Source organism: Elaeis guineensis, chromosome 16, assembly GCF_000442705.2.
Source record: "Elaeis guineensis isolate ETL-2024a chromosome 16, EG11, whole genome shotgun sequence".
NCBI lineage: Eukaryota > Viridiplantae > Streptophyta > Magnoliopsida > Arecales > Arecaceae > Elaeis > Elaeis guineensis.
In genome coordinates, this window is record NC_026008.2 from 33,411,271 (window position 1) to 33,432,256 (window position 20,986).

Here is a 20,986-nt window from a genome sequence, read left to right on the forward strand (position 1 = left end):
AATGAGTATTAAAAAATCTTAAAACGGGTTAAAAACTAGCCGTTGCGGAATAATCCTGTCATGGGGGTCGACTCATGGGTTGACTCATGTCTGGGGGTCGACTCATGGGTCGACCTCTGTGGAAGAACATCAGAGAATCAAACGGGAAGCAAGGTTCTGTAAAATTGGCTTAAAACCCGCAGAGGTCGACTCATGGGTCGACTCATGCCTTGGGGGTCGACTCATGGGTCGACTCATATTTTTCAAACATGCATATCTTTCAAAATGCAAGTCCAAAAATAATAAAATTTTCACCTATGGATCACAAGTCTTTTATTCTATCACTTGATGCTTTCAAATTAGGATTTGATAAAATTATGATTTTGCCCCTGAATAGCAATACGTCTTTTTCAAACGAAAATCATTAGTACCCCTTCAAATACTTTGTAATCATCAAAATCAATCCAAGGAGCAACAAAGATTAAATCTCTTAATGCATAACCCCATAGATTTCATTCTATCTGGTAGTGAGATATACTATGATCTTCATCACAATATTATTGAAACTCCTTTCAATGGGTTGGAACAATTTTAACTCTATCCTTCGAGGATCATCAATCATCAAGACAATACCCGATGAATCCCACAATCTATCAGTGACATCCAGTAGTATGTAGTGACAATCCAGTAGAATGAAAGTTTGAGCCCTTAGGTGCAGTTATCATATGATTCAGTCCTTCTATAATGAGTTCCGACTTGACGGATGTTATGGAGAAATCGTCAGATCTCATCATCAGTCATATGTAAGATTGGCTCAACTCGAGTTCATTTATAAATCTTGTAGAAACTCTTTTCTAGTATTCACACTTGCTTTGGCCAAAGATTTTCTAAACTCGATCTTACAAATAGCATAGGACTTCTCCTTTTCTATCAAGATCGATAGATTCCATCTAGATGCATCCTACTCCAAACAGCGGACCTGAACCAACTGTAGCCAACATATACAGCAAGAGTTCGAATGGCTAGAGATCAAGAGAATGTGTAGTCAAACTCAGTAGCCTCATTGGCGAATAGTCGATGACACTGTAGGTCAAGAGACCACTCACACCACTGTAGCATCGAGAAGACTACTGATGAGTGAGTAGATATCCAAGTGACTTCTCGTGTTGGTCACATTCAATATAAGTTATTCTCTAATAACCACTCGCACCCTCATCCCAATATCCCTACACTGCATACCTGAGACTCATCTGTCCATAAGAGAGATAAATCATGCATCGATCTCGAATAGATTGATCACTATCCTTCATGATGATTCTTTGATCAAGAGTATTTAGAAACTAACCACTCATAATATATGTTTCAAATTCTCAACACTTTGATAATATATAAAATCATCTTTGTTAATTTCTAGGATAAATCATAAACACATAAACATGATTGGAATAAAATTTTTTTTATTGATAATAAAAATATTATAAGTACAAGAATAAATCCTGAAATTATAAAATATGTCAGTCAATAATTGACTTCTAGGACACATATCTAATAAACTCTCACTTGATCGAGAGCTAATTGGTCATATACTTAAGACCCATTTTCTCAAGATGAGCTTTGGTCTTCTGCTTGCTAAGAGACTTAGTCAGCGGATCCGCCACGTACTGTATGAAGTCGACTCTTTGCATCTCGACGAACTTTTTTTTGAAGTATTCATGTATGATATGAAACTGTCATTCTATATGCTTAGACTTTTGGTGAGATTTGGGCTCCTTAGTAAGGGCTATGGCATCATTATTGTCGTAGTGCAGTGCGATGACATCTGATGGCATCGCACCCAGCTCTGCAACGAACTTCTCGAACCAAAAAGCTTTCTTAGTAGCTTTAGAGGGATCTTGCTCATACGTTGGATCTCCTCAGGTGTGTCAGGATACATCTTCTTGAAGAGATGAATGCTATATCTAAGAGGCAAAAGATCTCTCTTGGAGTTTTCCATACCGAACCTCTTCAGCATCTCTTCTATATATATTTGCTGTGAAAGTTCTATCATTCTCTTAGATGTATTCCTATAGACTTTTATACCAAGAATGTAAGAAGCTTCTCTTAGGTCTTTCATGGTAATTTTTTTTTACAACCATACTTTGACCGACGTCAGCATAGGAATATCATTTTCAATCAGGAGAATGTCATCTACGTACAATACAAAGAATGTGACAGCGCTCCCACTAACCTTTTTGTACACATACAGCTCCTTTTCATTTTTGATGAAATCAAATATTTTGATCACATCATTAAAGCAAGTATTCCAACTCTGAGATGCTTACTTAAGTCCATATATGGACCTTTGCAGCTTGCAAACCTTATGATCACTATTACTGGATGTAAAATCTAAAGAATACTCTATATAGATATCTTCCTCCAGATATCTATTTAGAAAGATAGTTTTCACATCCATCTGTCAAATTTCATAATCATGAAAAGCTGCTATCGCAAGCAGAGTATGGATGGATTTCAGCATGGTCACAAGCGAAAAGATTCATGATAGTCAATACCTTCACATTGACTATAACCTTTCGTGACCAGCATTGCCTTGTAGGTCTCTATCTTACCATCTGATTCAAATTTTTTTTTATAAATCTATTTACACCCAATAGGTATAATACCTTTAGGTGGATCTACTAAGGACCAAATCTGATTGAAATGCATGGAGTCAATTTCTGACTTCATTGCTTCCGTCTATTTCTTGGAGTCTATATCTAACATTGCCTCATCATAGATCTTGAGATAATTCCTAATATTCCTATATCCCATAAGGAACGCTTCCTATAAATTCTCTGTAAGAATATCTAAGTATGTTTCAGGAGGATGGAAGATCCTACTTGATCTACGAGATGAAAGAGGTACCACATCTACTGGCTTACTACTAGATTCTGATTCTTGGACTCAATGCTCTTCAGAGACTTCTTTTCGAGCTCAATCTTCTACCTACTGCCTCCATCTTGGATAAAGTCATGTTTCAAGAAGCCGGCATGATGATTCACAATCACATTGTGATCCACAGGAAGATAGAAGTTGTATCTCATGATTTCTTTAGGATATCCTATGAAGTGAGCTCTAAAGGACCTAGTCTCTAACTTGTCCGTCTGCTGTCGCTTGACATGGATCGGACATCCTCAAATCTTGAGATACCAAGAGTTGGCTTCTTACTATGTCATAAATCATATGGTGTGGTAGAAACATATTTAAAGAGAATTCGATTCAAAAAATGAATTACAGAAAGTAATGGATATCTCCAGAGAAAGGCAAGAAGGTTTGTAAAGCTCATCTTGGATCGAATCATTTCTAATAGGGTCTGATTCTTCCTTTCAGATATCCCGTTGAGCTGAGGTGTCCATGGAGGTGTCCACTGTGAGACTATATCATTATCCTTGAGATTGGTCCGAAATTCTTCACTAAGATATTTTCATCCTCAATCTAATCGAAGAATCTTTATGAATTTTTTGATCTATTTTTATGCTTCATGTCTGAACTCTATAAACTTTTCAAAGGCTTCAAACTTACGGTGCATCAAATATACAAATCTATATCATGAATAATCATCGATAAAAGTTATGAAGTAGATATAGCCATCTTTGGCTTGTATATTGAATAGACCATACAAATCAGTGCGTATCAGGACTAATATCTCATTGGCCCTTTCTCCTTGTCTCACAAAGGATAGCTTGGCCATTTTTTTTTGAAGATATGATTCACAAACTGGATAAGACTCAGAAGTTAATGGTCCGAAAAGATCATCTTTCTCCAATTTGTGGAGCCTATCTTCTCCTATTTGGCTTAGCCTAAGGTGCCACAGATATTTTTGGCTAATCCTATCTCGAAGTCTCTTAGACCTTATGGCATTCACAGTTTGCTCGTTAATATTGACCCTCATATCCATATACAAATGATAACAACTATCAATCAAGAAAGGACATGTAACAACTTTATTGTCAAAATAAATTGAACACGCATCTTTATTAAAATAAAAATTATAATTATCCTGTGCTAGCACAGATATAAAAATTAAATTTTTACTGGCTACAAGTACATAATAGCAGTCTTTCAAAATCAAACTAATTCCTAATGATAATCACAGAAGGTAGATCCCGATGGCTACAGCAGCAACTCTTGCTTCATTATCGATCCAGAGAATGATCTTGCCTTCCCTCAGCCTTCTCATTTTTTTCAAGATCCTAAATAGAAGTGCACAAATGAGCACTTGAAACAGAATCTAGAATTCAATTAGAAGAAGAAGAAACCGTTAAATTAGTTTCAATAACGAGCATATTAAACATACCTTCAGATGGTGCATCTTTCTTTTTGCACTTAATAGTCGTCAGGTAGGCTAGACAGTTTCTTTTCTAGTGGCCTTCGACATTGCAATGAAAATACTTTTCTATGTCATCGGTCTTCTTCAAAATCTACTTCTTAGGCTTGATCTCATTTTTTTGCTTCTTTGTAGGCTTTTTCTTCTTCTTAAAAGAAGTCTTTCTCTTCGAGGATGCTCACTCCGCAGTCAGAACTGTATCCTTTGAATTCTTCAGGATGCCTTCTGCTATTACCAGCATGTTCAGCAATTCAAACAAAGTGCTATCAATTTTATTCATATGGTAGTTCATGATGAACTACCCATACGAATTAGAAAGAGACTGGAGGATCAAATCCACCTACAATTCCTTATCCATATTCATGCCGTGCTTTTGAAGCTCCTCGATACTCTTGATCATTGTCAAATAATGATCATTGATAGACCGTCCATCATATATTTTCATTTTAAATAGTCTTTGAGAGATCTTAAAGCGAGCTATGCGACTATACTCACTGTACAAGTCTTGCAGGTGAGTCAGCATGTCTTTGGCAGTCCTCATGTCTTATGCTATCATTGAAGATCATTGGATATAGATGCTAAAATATAACACTTCGCCTTGTTATCCTCATCCATCCACTTTTCAAGTGCGGCTCGTTGATTAAGAGATGGACGAGCTAGTAACACAGGTGCATCCTGGTTAAGGATATGGATAAATTTTTTAGAACTGAGAACGATTATCAAATTCTAAAATCAATCTTTGTAGCTTGTACCAATCAACCTATTGATATCGAGGATACGAGCTAAAAAGTTTGCACCCGACAAGATTATCTGCAGAGAGAACAGTTTCTAGTTAGATATTTGTACTTATAAAAATATTTGTTCTAGTGACTTTAAAAATAAACAAGGCTTCCACTATTTTCTCGAATCTTCCACACTTCTCAGATGGAGAAACGAAAATCTATACATGATCAATTTTAAGTGGATACTGCGGTCCTATTAATCTATACATACCTCAGCTAACAGTTATTGGTGAGCATAGATCAATTAGTGGATAACACTTTATCCATTGCTTGACTAAGCAAGATACAACTGACTTGATCTCTAAGTCCTGTGGCCTCACCTAACAGTTAGTGGCATATTTCTTAGTTAAGTCAGACCCATCATTCACCAGCGGATGCAAAATCATCATTGGGATCCTCACCTAACAGTTATTGGGCTCAACTCCATCTCTACCCCAAGGCATCAAATACCAACAGAATGGTTGTACCTTTTCAATACAATCGAACTACTATAACTAGCCGAGAATGATCAACGTTAGGAAGGCATCCACATCTCTACAGTGATGGAAGACCTCTAGATTTAATATTTAGTGAGAAAATTTAAGTTTAGATCTCTTCTAAATCAGTAGATATAACATCCGACTGATCAAATTCAAGTCAGCACATCCACATGTCTAATCAGCCTAGTCGTCATGGATGAACTCAAGTCAACAAGTGATCCAGTGCGAAACTAAATCTCTCAAAATGGCCAGATAAGTTAAGATGAGTGGAGGTCCCTCCTTACTTTTCTTAGATACCAATCAAATTGATTAGATCAGATAATAAATTAATTAAATAATCACCATCTAAATACTTATCTTAGACACCTAATTGATCAATTAGAATCGATCAGATTAAACTATTAAAATGGATCCAAACCATTGAGCCAAATTTGGTGTTCAGCTAATCAATTCATATCAAAATATGAATCGATGCGATCAACTATAACTAAACTCGAATTTGAGCTCCTTTGACCTAATCCTAATCAATCATTGATTAGGTTCAATCAACTGCTCAAAATCGATAAAGGTTCTAGCCTGATCTAATCAATTTGATCCTAAATTATAGCTTGATCACTAGACTTAATTTGTTCATCCCATACCTACATGCAATAATATAATTTTTAGATTTTAAAAATAATTTTTAGATTATGTTTCATTGTATGCATTAGTGGCTTATGATCTTGAAATAGTTTCAGATCTAAACCTAATGTCATATATCGTATATATATAGTTTTAGATCTAAACTAAAAATATATGTCACATATATATTAAATTCAAGATCTAAAACTAAAAATACATATATCAAATATATGTATAATCAGATCTAAAATAATGATTAAAATATTTTAAAAATATTTTTTTAAAAAATTGATTCGCATCAAATTAGGATAATCTTTTCAATATAGGTGGTAAATTCTATATCAGGACAACCTTATATCAGTTTGATGCGAGCATTTAATCATTCTAATTTTAGATATAAACATAAAATAAGACATATCATATATATTAATTTTTAGATCTAAAAGATTGATTTAATTATTTCAAAAATAGTTCTCAAAATCGATCAATCTTGTGCTAGGATAATTTTTTCAATATAGGAGGTAAACCCTATACCAGGACAACCTTATATCAGCATAAGATCAATTTTAAATTAATAAAATTTTTAGATCTAAGATAAAAATTAGATTATATATATTTTTAAAAATCAGTGGCTCTGATACTACTATTAAAAAATTGGATAGGATGCATGCACAGATTTCAAAATTTTTTTTCAAGGACAACGAAAATAAATAGGGTTAAACCCTTTAACCCCATATGTATTAAATCTCATCTAATCCTACCCGAGCTCAAGAATAAAGACACGCATATAATCTAAAAATAAAAATAAAGATGAGATCAAATCTCAATACCTTTACGTAGGTTAAAATTCACCACTACCGATGATCTTAGATTGAAAGGTCCTTGAGCCACACACGTGTCTGGTCTCTATAGGTATCCAGTGAGATCAACTTTGAATCATTCTTCTCGTAGTAGATCTTTCTTTCTAAGTAAGATCTTTATCTCTTTGAACCTTGATCAGTAATTGATCTTGACTGCAACTTCAACTTTTGAACTACAACCTTTTTCTTCTTGTTCCTTGCTGTAGAAGAGATCTTTCTCAACTCAGGTGAGTGAATGGTGGATGCCCAACCCTTGGGCATGGGAAAGAGTAGAGAGAGAGGGTGAGGCATGCAGAAGAGAGAGATCTGATTTTTAGTCAATAAAATAATTTGTGAAACCCTAAGAGACTATCTCTTTATATAGACCTTTCTTTATTCTAAATCAAGAACCAATCAACCTAAAAAGGCTAGTACTTATCTCATAAGGATTTTTATTTTTTTAATCTGATTATTTTTTATTAAAATCAAACTTAATTGATTGGATCTTCACCTCTTTTGACAAGCAGATGGGGCGTCTTCATCAAAATAAGCAGACTGAGTGGGTGCCCCTCATCTAATGAGGTAGGTAGTTGGGGTGCCAACCCTTGGCTCCCCTTTTAGGATTTTTCATGAAAGAGAGGGGGCATGTTCCCTCTCTCTCTCTCCTTTCATGCCAAGACAAGAAGAGGGGTGGGCCCCTCTCTCTTCCTTATACCATTCCAAGGGGGTGGCGCCCCTTGGACCTTCCAAAAAGGAAGGATGGCACCATCTCTTCTTTCCATCAATTCTCTGCTTAAAAAGAAAATATCAAGGAAGAAAAAGAGGAGATTAGATTGCCAACTCATTAACATGATCTAATTCTTTTGGGCTTACAATTAGGCACCCAGCTAAATCCAAATGGATTTAGGTTAGGTTCAAGGCTATAGACTTGATCTAATCGAAGTTCTTAAGAAGAATTAGATTTAACTATGTGCTAGCAAAGTTCTCTTAAACCTAATAAGATTTCAATAAATTCTAACCCAATTAGAACTTCATAAGCCCAATTGATTAATTCAAGATTAAATCTCTTAATGTGTGACTCCAGAGGTTTCATTCTATCTGATAGTGAGATATATTATGATCTTCATTACAATATCATCGAAACTTCTTTCGATGGGTTGGAATAATTTCAACTCCATCCTTCGAGGATCATCTATCATTAAGACGACGTCTGATGAGTTCCATAATCCACCAATGATACCTAGCAGTATGTAGTGGCAATCTAGTAGAATGAAAGTATGAACCTCTAGGTGCAATTAATGTATGATTCAGTCTTTTTATCGTGAGTTCTGACTTGACAGAGGTCATGAAGAACTCATCAGATCCCATTGTCAGTCATATACAATACTACAATAAAACAGGTTATTAGCGATGCAAAATTTTCATCACTAATAATCAATTTTTGTCGCTAATAGTTATTAATGATAAAAAATTTGTAGCTAATTTTTTATCATAAATAATCATGTCTTTGATAATATTTTATGATGAAAAAAATGTTATCGCTAATAAAAGGTATTTGTGATGAAAAATTTTCATCATTAAAAAATCAATGATGAAAAATTTTAATCATAAAAAATATATTTATGATGAATTATAACATCACTAATAAATAAAAAAATTAATAGCAACAAAAATAGTTTCATTACTATTAATTTAATTAATTTTTTTTTAAAATAAAATTTTTAAAAATCTTTGAGCGATGAAATATTTCTATTACAATAAACTTTTTTTGCAACAAAAATATTTCATCACTATTAATTTAATAATTTTTTTTAAAAAAATAAAATTAAATAATATTAGTGATGAAAAAATTATGTCATAAATAAGATAATTTTTGATGAAATCTTTTCATTGCTAATAATTTTTTATGATGAATAATTATTCATCGCTATTAATTATATATAAAAGTTTAATATTTTTATATTTATTAAAAAATTAAATTATGTTACTAAAATATTTTTGGCGACCAATCTTTCATCAAAAATAATGTCATCACTAATAATTTAATCATATTTTTTTTAAAAAAATTATGAATATATATTTTTAATTTATATGTATTATATTTTTTATAAATTAAAAATAAAAAATTTACAAAATAAAAAAATTATACAAAAATTTATTTTATTATATTGAATTAAAATTATAAAAGATTTGAAAGAAAAGTACATGAAAAAGCTATCAAATATCGGTATTTGGAGAATGAGCTTGGGAAAGGGAGTGCTCGATGGAGCTCGGACCGGCCTGCTGCTGTCTCATCAGCTGTATCGTTTGCTCCATCTGTGCTATCCACTCCATCATCTAGATCTGGAGGTGCTGATGCTCATCGATACATGTAGTCAAGTCCTGAGCTCGCTGCTCAGCCTGCTGTCGATCCGTGGCAGCTTACTGTCGATCCTCGACAGACTGCCTCTGCATCTCCATCAGTCGAGCCTCACACGCAGAATGGATGTCAGCCCTAGATGTGCGTGAGGATGAGGGAGCAGTGATCCTATACCCTAGATCTCTAACATAACAGGATCTCGTATCGAGCATCCGATCATAGATCTCATCATCTGTGGGTGCGATCGAACCCTCAAGGATAGATTGAGATTTTATGTCTGTCATATGATCCTGAAAATTAAAGTTATAGTTATTTTAATTTTATAATAAAAATCAGACTGCGAATGAAAAAATAATTAAAAAAACTTACAAAGAGCTCCTGGCTCCCCATTGTCCACTCCCCTGACCGTCACTAGTGGGTCCACTGGTAGATATTGATCCTATCAGGAAGCTCGCCACTCTCAGTATCTCTCTGTAATTTGAGAATTAATTAAAAAAAATTTAAATAACTAAAAAATTATATGCTAATTAAAAATTAAAAATTAAAAATTACCTACCATCTACTCCATATGACGAGCGAACGATTTTGAACCCCCATAATATGGTACGATCTGTCTCATCCGATTCGCGGTTTCTGGGCATATCGGCTCTGTACAGTTACTAGTCAAATTAGTAGATAATAAATTTAATTCAAGAATAAATGATTCAGTCATTAAAATCTGAAAAAAAGAAGTTTAGATGTGTATCCTGATATGTCGGATCCTCATAATGCCGGCATATGGCAGTCCAATTGTTCATGGTAATGCTGTCATAGGGCTGCTGCCGCACTGCCTCCTTCTCATGATCCTGCACCATCCGATACCAATGCTGATGCATGTGATGGCGATAATCCTTGAAATGCAAGGATAGATGAGTGTTGACAGCTCATCTCACATGATCCTCAAAATCAATGATGTCAAACACACCCTGTCAATAACAAATCTTAGAAGAATACTATGCAAATTAAATATTCATAATGTAATTTATTTTATCTATAAGTGGGTGTAGAAAATCTCTCTCTAAGCCAGTAGAACGTGACACCAATCGAAGAGCGTCACGGTGGCATAACTGCGGCATATGATGCCTAGCTCAGTTTGTCATGGCTTGCAACATCCCCTAATAGATCTGGTGTAGCCGGCTGGTATCTCGATCAGGAGATGCTGTCCCGGGTGCTCGCATCTCCAACACTCTAAAATGAAGTTCTTCCATGGACCTCATCCTCGCCTCACTACCGACGAAGACTGGCCTGAAATAACAATAAATAAATCATTAGTATGATCCAAATAAAAGAATCAAAATTTATTATATAAAAAATATAATAATACCACTAGGATCCACCTCACTGGGATCCGCCTCACTGGGACTTGCCAGTGCAGGACCCTCTGACAGTGGATCTGGTGCGACAACGGAGATCGGTGAAGGCGACTCAACCTTCGAGGTAGACTATGAATGCGAACGTCGTTGTCTATCTCCTGGTGCCATCTACAATAATTGAGATATAAATAAATATAATATTGAATAATAATAATAGAAAATAAATAATATTTTAATGAATACAATTATATCGCATACTATTATTGCAAGAGAAGATTGAATGAAGAATATAGATCTACTCATCAATATTCATATTTTCCTCGATGTGTAGATCCTCCTCCGAATCACAGTAATCAATATATGTGTCGTCTTCTATATCATCATTATTTATGAACTGATCGTTGCCCTCTGACTCATCAAGATTAAATACAAAATCAACTTCAACTTCATTGGATGGCAGATCAACCCTATTCAAAGGTGCCGTTACAAGTTCTTCATCAACTAAAAACTCAGCTAATGTTTGTTCTTCTTGCTGAAAAGCTCCCTCTTCATATAAATCTGAATTTTCATCTATCTCTAATCGAGTTGGTATGTCATATATGCCTCTAAGTGTTATTTTTTGTACAACATACCAATTACCTCAATACTTTAGATCCTTCAAATATATTACTTGTTTCGTCTGAGTTGCTAATATATACGGCTCATTTTGATGCTATGTTTGTGCAAAATTAACACTGATAAATTATAAATTGATATGAATACCGATCTTTTTATTACTAATATCCCACCATTCACACTGAAATAAAAATATGAAATTACTGGATCCATACTTCAGTTCTATGATATCTACTAGTACACCATAATAATCAATCTCTTCTTCTTCTTCTTTATATCCTATTGTAGCAATCCCACTATTCTGGATCTGTCGTTGCATCTCAAGCTCTCTTGTGTGAAATCTCATTTCTCCAATGGTATAGAATGCATAGTGATTAATCCTTCGATTGAGACCATATGTTAAATCATGCAACTCATCAGTTGCACCTACTTCTTTATTGAAACACTTATATTTCATCTACATCATAACATAAAAAATTATGTTGGTTCAAATAATATTATTTATAAATAAATAAATAATGTATCACTAATGTAGCTTACAAGATCACCAAATCATTTTACAAATTCCCTCCTATGTCGATCATTGACATCCATATTATTCTCTCTACATAGTATACTCTTATGCTCACTGCAAGAAGTTATGATTTTTAATTTTACATCGATATAAAAAATTTACTTAAAATATTAAATAGTATGGTAAGATGGTACTTACTCAATTAAATTTTTATTTTTTTTATAATTATTTAGAACATAAAAGTATACCTTGGATAGCTCGTTCATATCCATAAATTCATATCTCCTTGCACCAATAGGTCGAACCGTTTGTTTAAGTATAGACAACATCAGTTCATTGTCACCCCATTCATGGTCTACGTTACGATCTGTACGATTGAATCTTATTTTGCTATCGTCAAAATACATCAAGCAGAATGTGACACACTTGGTAGCTACATATGCTTCCACTATAGATCCTTCAGGCCTTGTTTTATTGCGCACATACTTTTTTAAGGTACACAAAAATATGTAAATAAAAATAAATTTAAATTTTAAAAATCTATTTATATCTTATAATTGATATGATAAAGTATGTATAATTTTTTTACCTTTCAATAAGATACATCCATCGATAATGTACCGATCCGGCCAAAAGAGCTTTCTTTGAAAGTTGAGCAGCCAGATGCACCATAACTTCAAAAAATAATGGTAGAAATATTTTTTCTAACTTACAAAGAATGAGTATGATATCTTTCTCTGATCTCTCAAGTAAGTTAATCTTTAATTTTTGACAACACAGTTCTCGAAAGAATACTCCCTGCTCAATCAATGCAGTTGGAACATCACCACCCAAATAGTCATGCATGACCACAGAAAGCAAACGTTGCATCATCACATGAGAGTCATGACTTTTCATGCCAAAGATATTACCATCGTTGTTTCCAACACACTGTGATACGTTTAAAGCGTATGCATCAGAAAACTTTATAATTTTGAACCATCCACAGAAATTCTTCTTTTTCTCACCAAACAGTGAATAACATGCTGGTGGCATAAAAAATCTCTCACCTCGATGAACTAAATGCAACTCCGATTAGATTCTCATTTCTTACAAATCAAGATAAACTTTTATACCATCTTTTATTTTTTCTGAAATATTCAATACAGTACTGATGATATTATCATAAATATTCTTTTCAATGTACATTACATTCAGATTATGATGAAGTAGTAGCTGCTTTTAATATGGTAGTTTGAAAAAGATGTTTCGCTTCATCCAATTCAGATCAGCTTCAGTACGCTTCTACTTGTAAGTATCCGATTTTTTTTCAAATTGAATATTTTCAATTACTTCAAGTTGTTCTAAAATTTTTGCTCCACTTAACTTCCTAGGTGGCGGACGTCGGTCAGACTTACCATCAAAATATTGATTATAATAGATCCTCTAAGAATGATTAGTAGGAAGAAATCATTGATGACCTATGAAATAAATTTTTCATCCATACTTTAAATGTAAAGAGGATGCATCCCTATTGCATATCGGACATGCAAAATATCCTTTGGTGATCCACCCAGATAAGTTTTTATATGTAGAAAAATTATTTATGGTCCATAGAATCGAAGCATGTACCCCATTTTTTCATAGCTCCTTCAGATCATCGATTAAAGATCGTAGATATATATCAATTTCATTACCTGATGCTTTCAGACCCGAAATCAATAGTGACATAAAAATAAATGATTCTTTCATGCACTTCCAAGGTGACATATTATATACAACTAGCATCATAAGCCACATGCTATAAGAGATACTCAGATTACCAAAGGGATTAAATCTTTCTGTCGTAAGACCAAGCCGGATATTGTGCAGGTCACTCGCAAAGTATGGATATTTTGCATCAAAGTCTTTTCACACTAAAGAGTCGGTCGGATGGCTAAGTATATTCTCCTTCGAAACTCACTGCTTATAATGTCATCTCATTTCTTCAGCTGTCTTTGTAAACATATACAACCTTTGAAATTTTGAAATCAATGAAAAATATCTCAAAATATTTTGAGGTATCTTCTTTGCTTTCTTATTAACGATTTTGTATTTAGGCTCACTGTATTTTGAGCATTCAGTTACTTGTTCATTATCCTTATAAAATAATATACAGTCATTTTTGCAGGCATATATAGGAATATAGCCAAGTCCTATTTTTCGCATGTATATTTTTGCTTCAGAATATGATTTCAGAAGTCTCTCTCCATCGGAAAGAGTTAATCCATATTAAAATTTGATCAAATGACTTCTGACTCCATCGATTCATAGTTTTAATATGAAGTAATTTTATCAAAAACTCTAACTTAAAAAATTTTATATAATTTGGATAGAGTGGCTCTTGTGCATCCCTTACAAGCTTCGCAAACTGTTCAGAAATCCCTTCTACCTCAAACCGGATATTATGTTCATAATCAGAATTACTTTCAGATGCAGTATTACTCATGCGTACATTTGAACAAGCACCTTGATGTAAATCATCTAATAATTCTCCTATACCACTATATTCGACAGGTCCAGCAGCATCACTATCATCTTCAGTATCATCATCGTCGCATACCACTTCATTCGGATCACCCTCTCCATGCCATATCCAACAAGTATACTTCTTATCCATACCATATTATAGCAGATGCTCCTCAATAAGTGTTATGTGATAATATACCTTATTGACATATCTTTTATATGGACACTTTATTTGACTAGCATTGTCAGATTATACCGTGCAAACTCAATAAAATCTCGAACTTCTTTTCGATATTCAGATAAAAAAAAATCTCTAGCATTCATCTAATTTTTATTGATATTCATCTAACAATAAACACAAAATCGTTAACAATCAAAAAAAATTTAATGGTATTCTGGATCCCGATCCAAATTTCGGACTGAATCGTGATCCGAATTCCAGCAAAAATCTCGATCCGGATCTAGATCTGGATCACTTTATACAAAACAATACATATTAAAAAATACAAACAGAACAGTAACATAAAAAATATCTTTCCATCAATTTAATGAAGTAAAAATATATGATCCTATCCATTTCAAATCATTACTAACATGTGTAGTCCTATCTCTGTCAGAAAAGAAATAATCTTATTATTGTTATTAGTGGATATTTTATCTTATTTTTGTGAAAATTTTAGCAATATTTTTTCATGATTCTTTAAGTATACGATGTGAATATAGTGCCTACGCACCTTGTCCACCATATACTCAGAGAATAATGGATAGATAACTATTGAATATCATATAATGAAATAAAATATCAACTATTAACAACAACAATATTATTATTTTTTCAAAAAATTTGAATATAGAACATCCAAAATTCGATCTCGATGAAGATCGATTTTTGAACGAGAATCTACGACTCAATGTAATTTAACTACCACTTTTGAACATGCATTCGAAGATGGATTTCTAATTTATAAAAAAAATAACTTCGTATTGAAATTTTTTCATCAAAAAATTTAAAAGAGTTTTCTCTAAAATAAAAATACTTTTTATATTTATAATTTCAGCAGCATACAAAACAACACATAAAATAATTAAATTGTCACTAGTAACGGCAATGTGAATTATATTAGTAAAAAAAATAATTAATCAAATAATTAAATAATTTTAACAGTAACACTAAAAAATAATATGTAATAAATATAATTAATCAAATAATTAATCAAATAATATGCATCTCCCCATCCCCGCTGCTCATAATGCCATCCCCGCAAGACCCGGCTCGCATCGCCGGCCCGGCCCGACCCGACCCTATCCCCATCGGCCTCAGCCCGCACCGTTGACCCCAGCTAGCATCGTCGGCCCAGCTCGACCCGACCTCATCCCTATCGGCCCCATCCCAATCCCCACCGACTTGGCCCAGCTCCATCCCCGTGGGCCCCGGCCCCATTAAGTCTCAGCCCAGCCTCTTCCGGCCCGACCCGACCTCATCCCCACCGGCCCCGGCCATAACCCTGGCCCCATCCCCACCGGTTCGGTCTGGCACCATTCCCGCCGGCCCAGCCCCATCCCCACCGACCCGACCCCATCCCTGCCGACCCCGGGCTCAACATCAGTCAAGTCTTGGCCCAACCCCTTCCGGCTCGACCCGATCTCATCCCTGCTGGCCCCGGTCCTATCCCCATCGACTAGGCCTGGCAGCATTCCCGCCAGCCCTGGCCCCATCCCCGCCGGCCTGGCTTGACCCAGCTCAGCCTGGCCCGGTCCCATCCATGTCGGCCCGACCCCATCCACATCGGTCCGACCCCATCCTCGCCGGCCACGTCTCGACCTGGACCCATCCCCGTAGGCCCTGGCCCGATCCGGAACCGACTGGGCCCGGACCCTACCCGACCTTACCCACCCTAGCCCGACCCGACCTGGCCCGGCCTGGCCCGACCCGACCTGGCCCGGCCGGGCCCGATCCGACCCATCAGATTGGCCGGACCCCATTCCCATCCCCGTCCCCATCGGCCCCCTCCACGCCGGCCTGACCCGACCCAGCCGGCCCGACCCGACCTGACCTAGCCCGCCCCGTCCTCATCCCCACCGACCCGACCCGGCCCCATCCATGCAGGCCCGACCCGGCCCCGGCACTGTCCACACCAGCCTGGTGGCCAGATAAAAGATCAAAAAAACAAATAAAAATGATTACCGACGGTGGATGTAGGCACTGCCGGCTCGGCCCCATCCCCATCGGCCCATTCCGGCCCATCCCCGTCGGTGTCTCCCCCATCCCTGATGGCGCACCGATGGCTCGAGAACACACCAAAAACAAATAGCTTATCTTATCGACGGACGGCGATGGTGATAGCGACGGCGATGGAGGATGGCGACGGCGGTGAACGCGGTGGCCGGGAGAGGGGGCAGAGCAGAGAGGGGGTTGCGGGCAGGGGGGAGCGCGCGAAACTGGAGTGGTGGGCATCGGGGAAGAAAATGGGTTTCAGATGGGACTTGATGGGACGCGACATATTAGCGACGAAAATTTTCATCGCTAATAACAAATTTTCGTCGCTAATAATTTCAAAAAAAATAATTTATAACAAAATAAAAATTTTTCATCTTTAATAACATTATTAACGATGAAAATAATTTTCATCACTAATAGTTTCCACCAAAAAAAAATTCGCTAAAAAAATATTTTTCCTCCAAAAATATTTTTTGCGATGAAGGCAAAAATTTTATCACTAATAATTTTTTAACGATGAAAATTTTCTGTCGCTAATAGTTTCTGTCAAAATATTTCTCGATAAAAAAGTTTTTTCAACAAAAAAATTATTTACGATGAAAATTTTTCATTGTTAATTAATTTATTAGTGACGAAAAAATTATTTTGTTGCTAATAATTATTGAAAAAAGAAATTTCTATTTTTTAAAAAAATTTGTGATGAAAAAAAGCATGAGCAATATGATGCTTTCATAGAAAAATAATATATATATATACATACATATATATAATATATATATATTTAAAAATTTATATAATATATATAATAATCTAGAATCTCGTTCAAAAGACTTATCAGATCCTGCTAAATTGATGTGTAGATATATTTATATATATTATATATAAATATAAGTGCATGGCTATTGTGGCATTATAGAAAATAATTAACTTATTTATTAAAGTAGATGCACAATCATTACTGCTCCTACAAAAGGCATAGCTTTGTTTATAAATTTATTATAAATTACTAATCTGCTAAAAGTTGCATGCAATTACTGAAATAATTTTAGTATAAATAACTCTACTCACTAGAGATAAAATACTCAATTTAAAATGAATCACAATTTAAGTCAGTTATTGATAAAAATCATAAAAGATTCAATTCACATTATTATACCAAAAAATTTAACAATGTGGAGGACTCTTCTCCTTATACTACAATAGTATTCATTTTTTTTTATGAAGAAGTAACATTATGTTTATTTTTGTAAATATACAACTCATCTCACTTCAACTCAACTAAGCTATGATCTCAAACTCATTAGGATCGAGTATGTAAATCTTTTTTCTTCATTTTATTTGATTTAGAGACATTAAATATCAATTCTTTTCTTACCACTTCATCTATATGTTGTTTGGTGTACCTCCTTATTTTTATATATAAATTACTCATTTGTACGGATGTATATATACTTTGGCCTGTGTTTTATATATCTGAAGTATTTGAAATCATCATTCTCTAAACTTTATCTTAATTGATATTATCTTTATTTTTTTATGAATAACTTCATTTTAATTCTATTTTTTATTATATTACTACATATTCATCTTAATATTTTACATATTTTTCTTATGCACATATTATTTTTTAAAATCTATCTAATATTTATTTTTATAAATATAAAAAAATTTACTATAATATATCTAAACATCCTTCAATAGAGGAGTTTTTTAAAATTTTTAAAATTTTAAAAATATTAACGATAAAATTTTTTATCGTAAAAAAAGGCATTAGCGATGAAATTTATATTTTTCATCACTAATAATCTAGTTTTTTAAAATTTTAATTTTTTTTATTTTTTAAATATTGATGATGAAAAGTATTCATTGTAAATAAGCAACGATTTTGTGACAAATATTTGACTTCGCATTGGAAATAGTGGATTATTTAAGATGAAAAATTTTTATCATAAATTATCTTTTATTTTTAAATTTTTAAAATAAATTTATTAGCGATGAAAAAATTTGCTTCCGTCGTAAATGTGCTTGATGATTTATGATGAAAATTTTTTACGTCGCTAATAGTATTATTTTTGAAAATTAAAAAATTTTTATTTTTCATATATTAGTGATGAAAAATATTCATTGTAAATAAGCAGTGATTTTTCTATAGAAAATAAATGTTTCATCATAAATAATAGATTATTTATGACATAACTTTTTCATCACAAAAATTCTATAATTTTTAAATTTTAAATTTTTTCTCATTATTTATAATAAACTTTTTTATTGTAAATAATCTATTATTTATGATGGAACTTATATTTTTCATCATAAATATTTTGATTATCTATGACATATTTTTTTATCATAAATAATCTTTAATTTTTAAATTTTTTAACTTTTTTAAATATTAATGATGAACTTTTTATCGTTAATAAGTTTTATTTGTGACATAACTAAAACTTTTATTTTAAATAATTAAATTATTTATGATTAAAAACTTACATCGTAAATAATCTATAATATTTAATTTTTTAAATTTTTTATTTTTTTTAAATATTAGTGATGAAAATTTTTAATCATAATAATAGTTATTTATGATAGAAAAATATTTTTCATCATAAAAATTTGAATTATTTATGATGAAAATAATTTTATTACTAATATTTAGGTATTTAAAATTTAAATAATATTTTATTATTTATGATAGAAAAAATCATCAGAAATAACTTTTATTTACAACAAAATTTTATTTTTTATCGCTAATATTCTTTTTTGGTGATGAAATTATTAAAACATCATAAATATTTTTTTTATCGATAAAAATTTTGATACATCGTAAATAGGCTTATTGGCGATGAAAAAATTTTCATCATAAAAAAAATTATTGCAAAAATATCATTTTTTTATAGTGCAAGATTGACTCGATTCAAGTTCATTTGTGAATTCTGTGAAATTTTTTTTTCAGTATTCACACTTGCTTTGGTAAAGACTTTCTGAACTCAGTCTTGCGAATCGCATAAAACTTCTTCTTTTCTATCAAGGTCGATATATTTCATCTAGATACATCCTACTCCAAACTGTAAACTTGAACTTACTGTAGCCAACATCATGGCAAGGATCTGAATGGCTAGGGACCAAGAGAATAGCTGATGATACCGCAGGTTAAAGGGCCACTCACATCACTACAGTATCGAGAAGACCACTGATGGGTGAGTAGATATCTAAGTGATTTTTTATGTTGGTCACATACAGTACAAGTTATTCTCTAACAACTATCCACACCCTTATCTTAGTGTCCTTACACTACAGATCCGAGACTCATCTATTTACAAGGGAGGTAAAACATGCACCGATCTTGAATGGATTGATCACTGTCCTCCGTGATGATTCTTTCATCGGAAGTATTTAGAAACTTACCATTAATAATGTATGTCTCAAATTTTTAATACTTTGAGAATATACAAAATCATCTTTATTAATTTTTAGATTAAATCATGGACACATAAACATGATTGAAATAAAATATTTTTTATATAATAAAATATTACAAGTATAAGATTAAGCTCTGAAATTATAAAATGTGTCACTAACAATTGACTTCTAGGGCACATATTTAACAAACTCCTATTTTATCTAGAGCCAATTTACCATATACCTAAGATGTATCTTCTCAAAGTGAGCTTCGGTCTTCTGCTAGCTGAGAGGCTTGGTCAGTGGGTCCGTCATATTATGTACGAAGTCGACTCTCTACCCCTCGAGATATTCGCATATGATGTGGAACCGTCGCTCTATTTGCTTGGACGTCTGATGAGACTTGGGCTCCTTAGCATGGGCTGTGGTGCCGTTGTTGTCGCAGTGTAGTGTAATGACATCTAATGGCATCATATCCAGCTTTGCAATGAACTTCTTGAACCGAAAGACTTCCTTAGTAGCTTCAGAGGTGGTGATGTATTCAACTTTCATGGTCAAATCTGCAATGATTGATTGCTTGAAATTCTTTCAGCTAACCACACCACCATTACACAAAAAGATACATCCCGATGTAGACTTTCCATCATCGATATTAGTCATGAAGTCTGAATCGATGTATCCCTCAATTTTTTGCTTTGATCCTTCATCAAAGATCAATAATAAATTCTTAGTCCTTCTCAAGTGCTTAAAGATATTTTTCACAGCAATCCAGTGTTCTTCATCTGTATTTGCCTGATATCCGCTCGTGACACTCACGGTAAGGACTATATCAGGTCGTGTACATAACATAACATACATGAGGCTCCTTATTATTGAAGCATAAGGGATCTTGCTCATGCGCTGGATCTCCTCGGGTGTGTCAGGATACATCTTCTTGGAGAGATGAATGTCATATCTAAGGGACAAAAGATCCCTCTTAGAG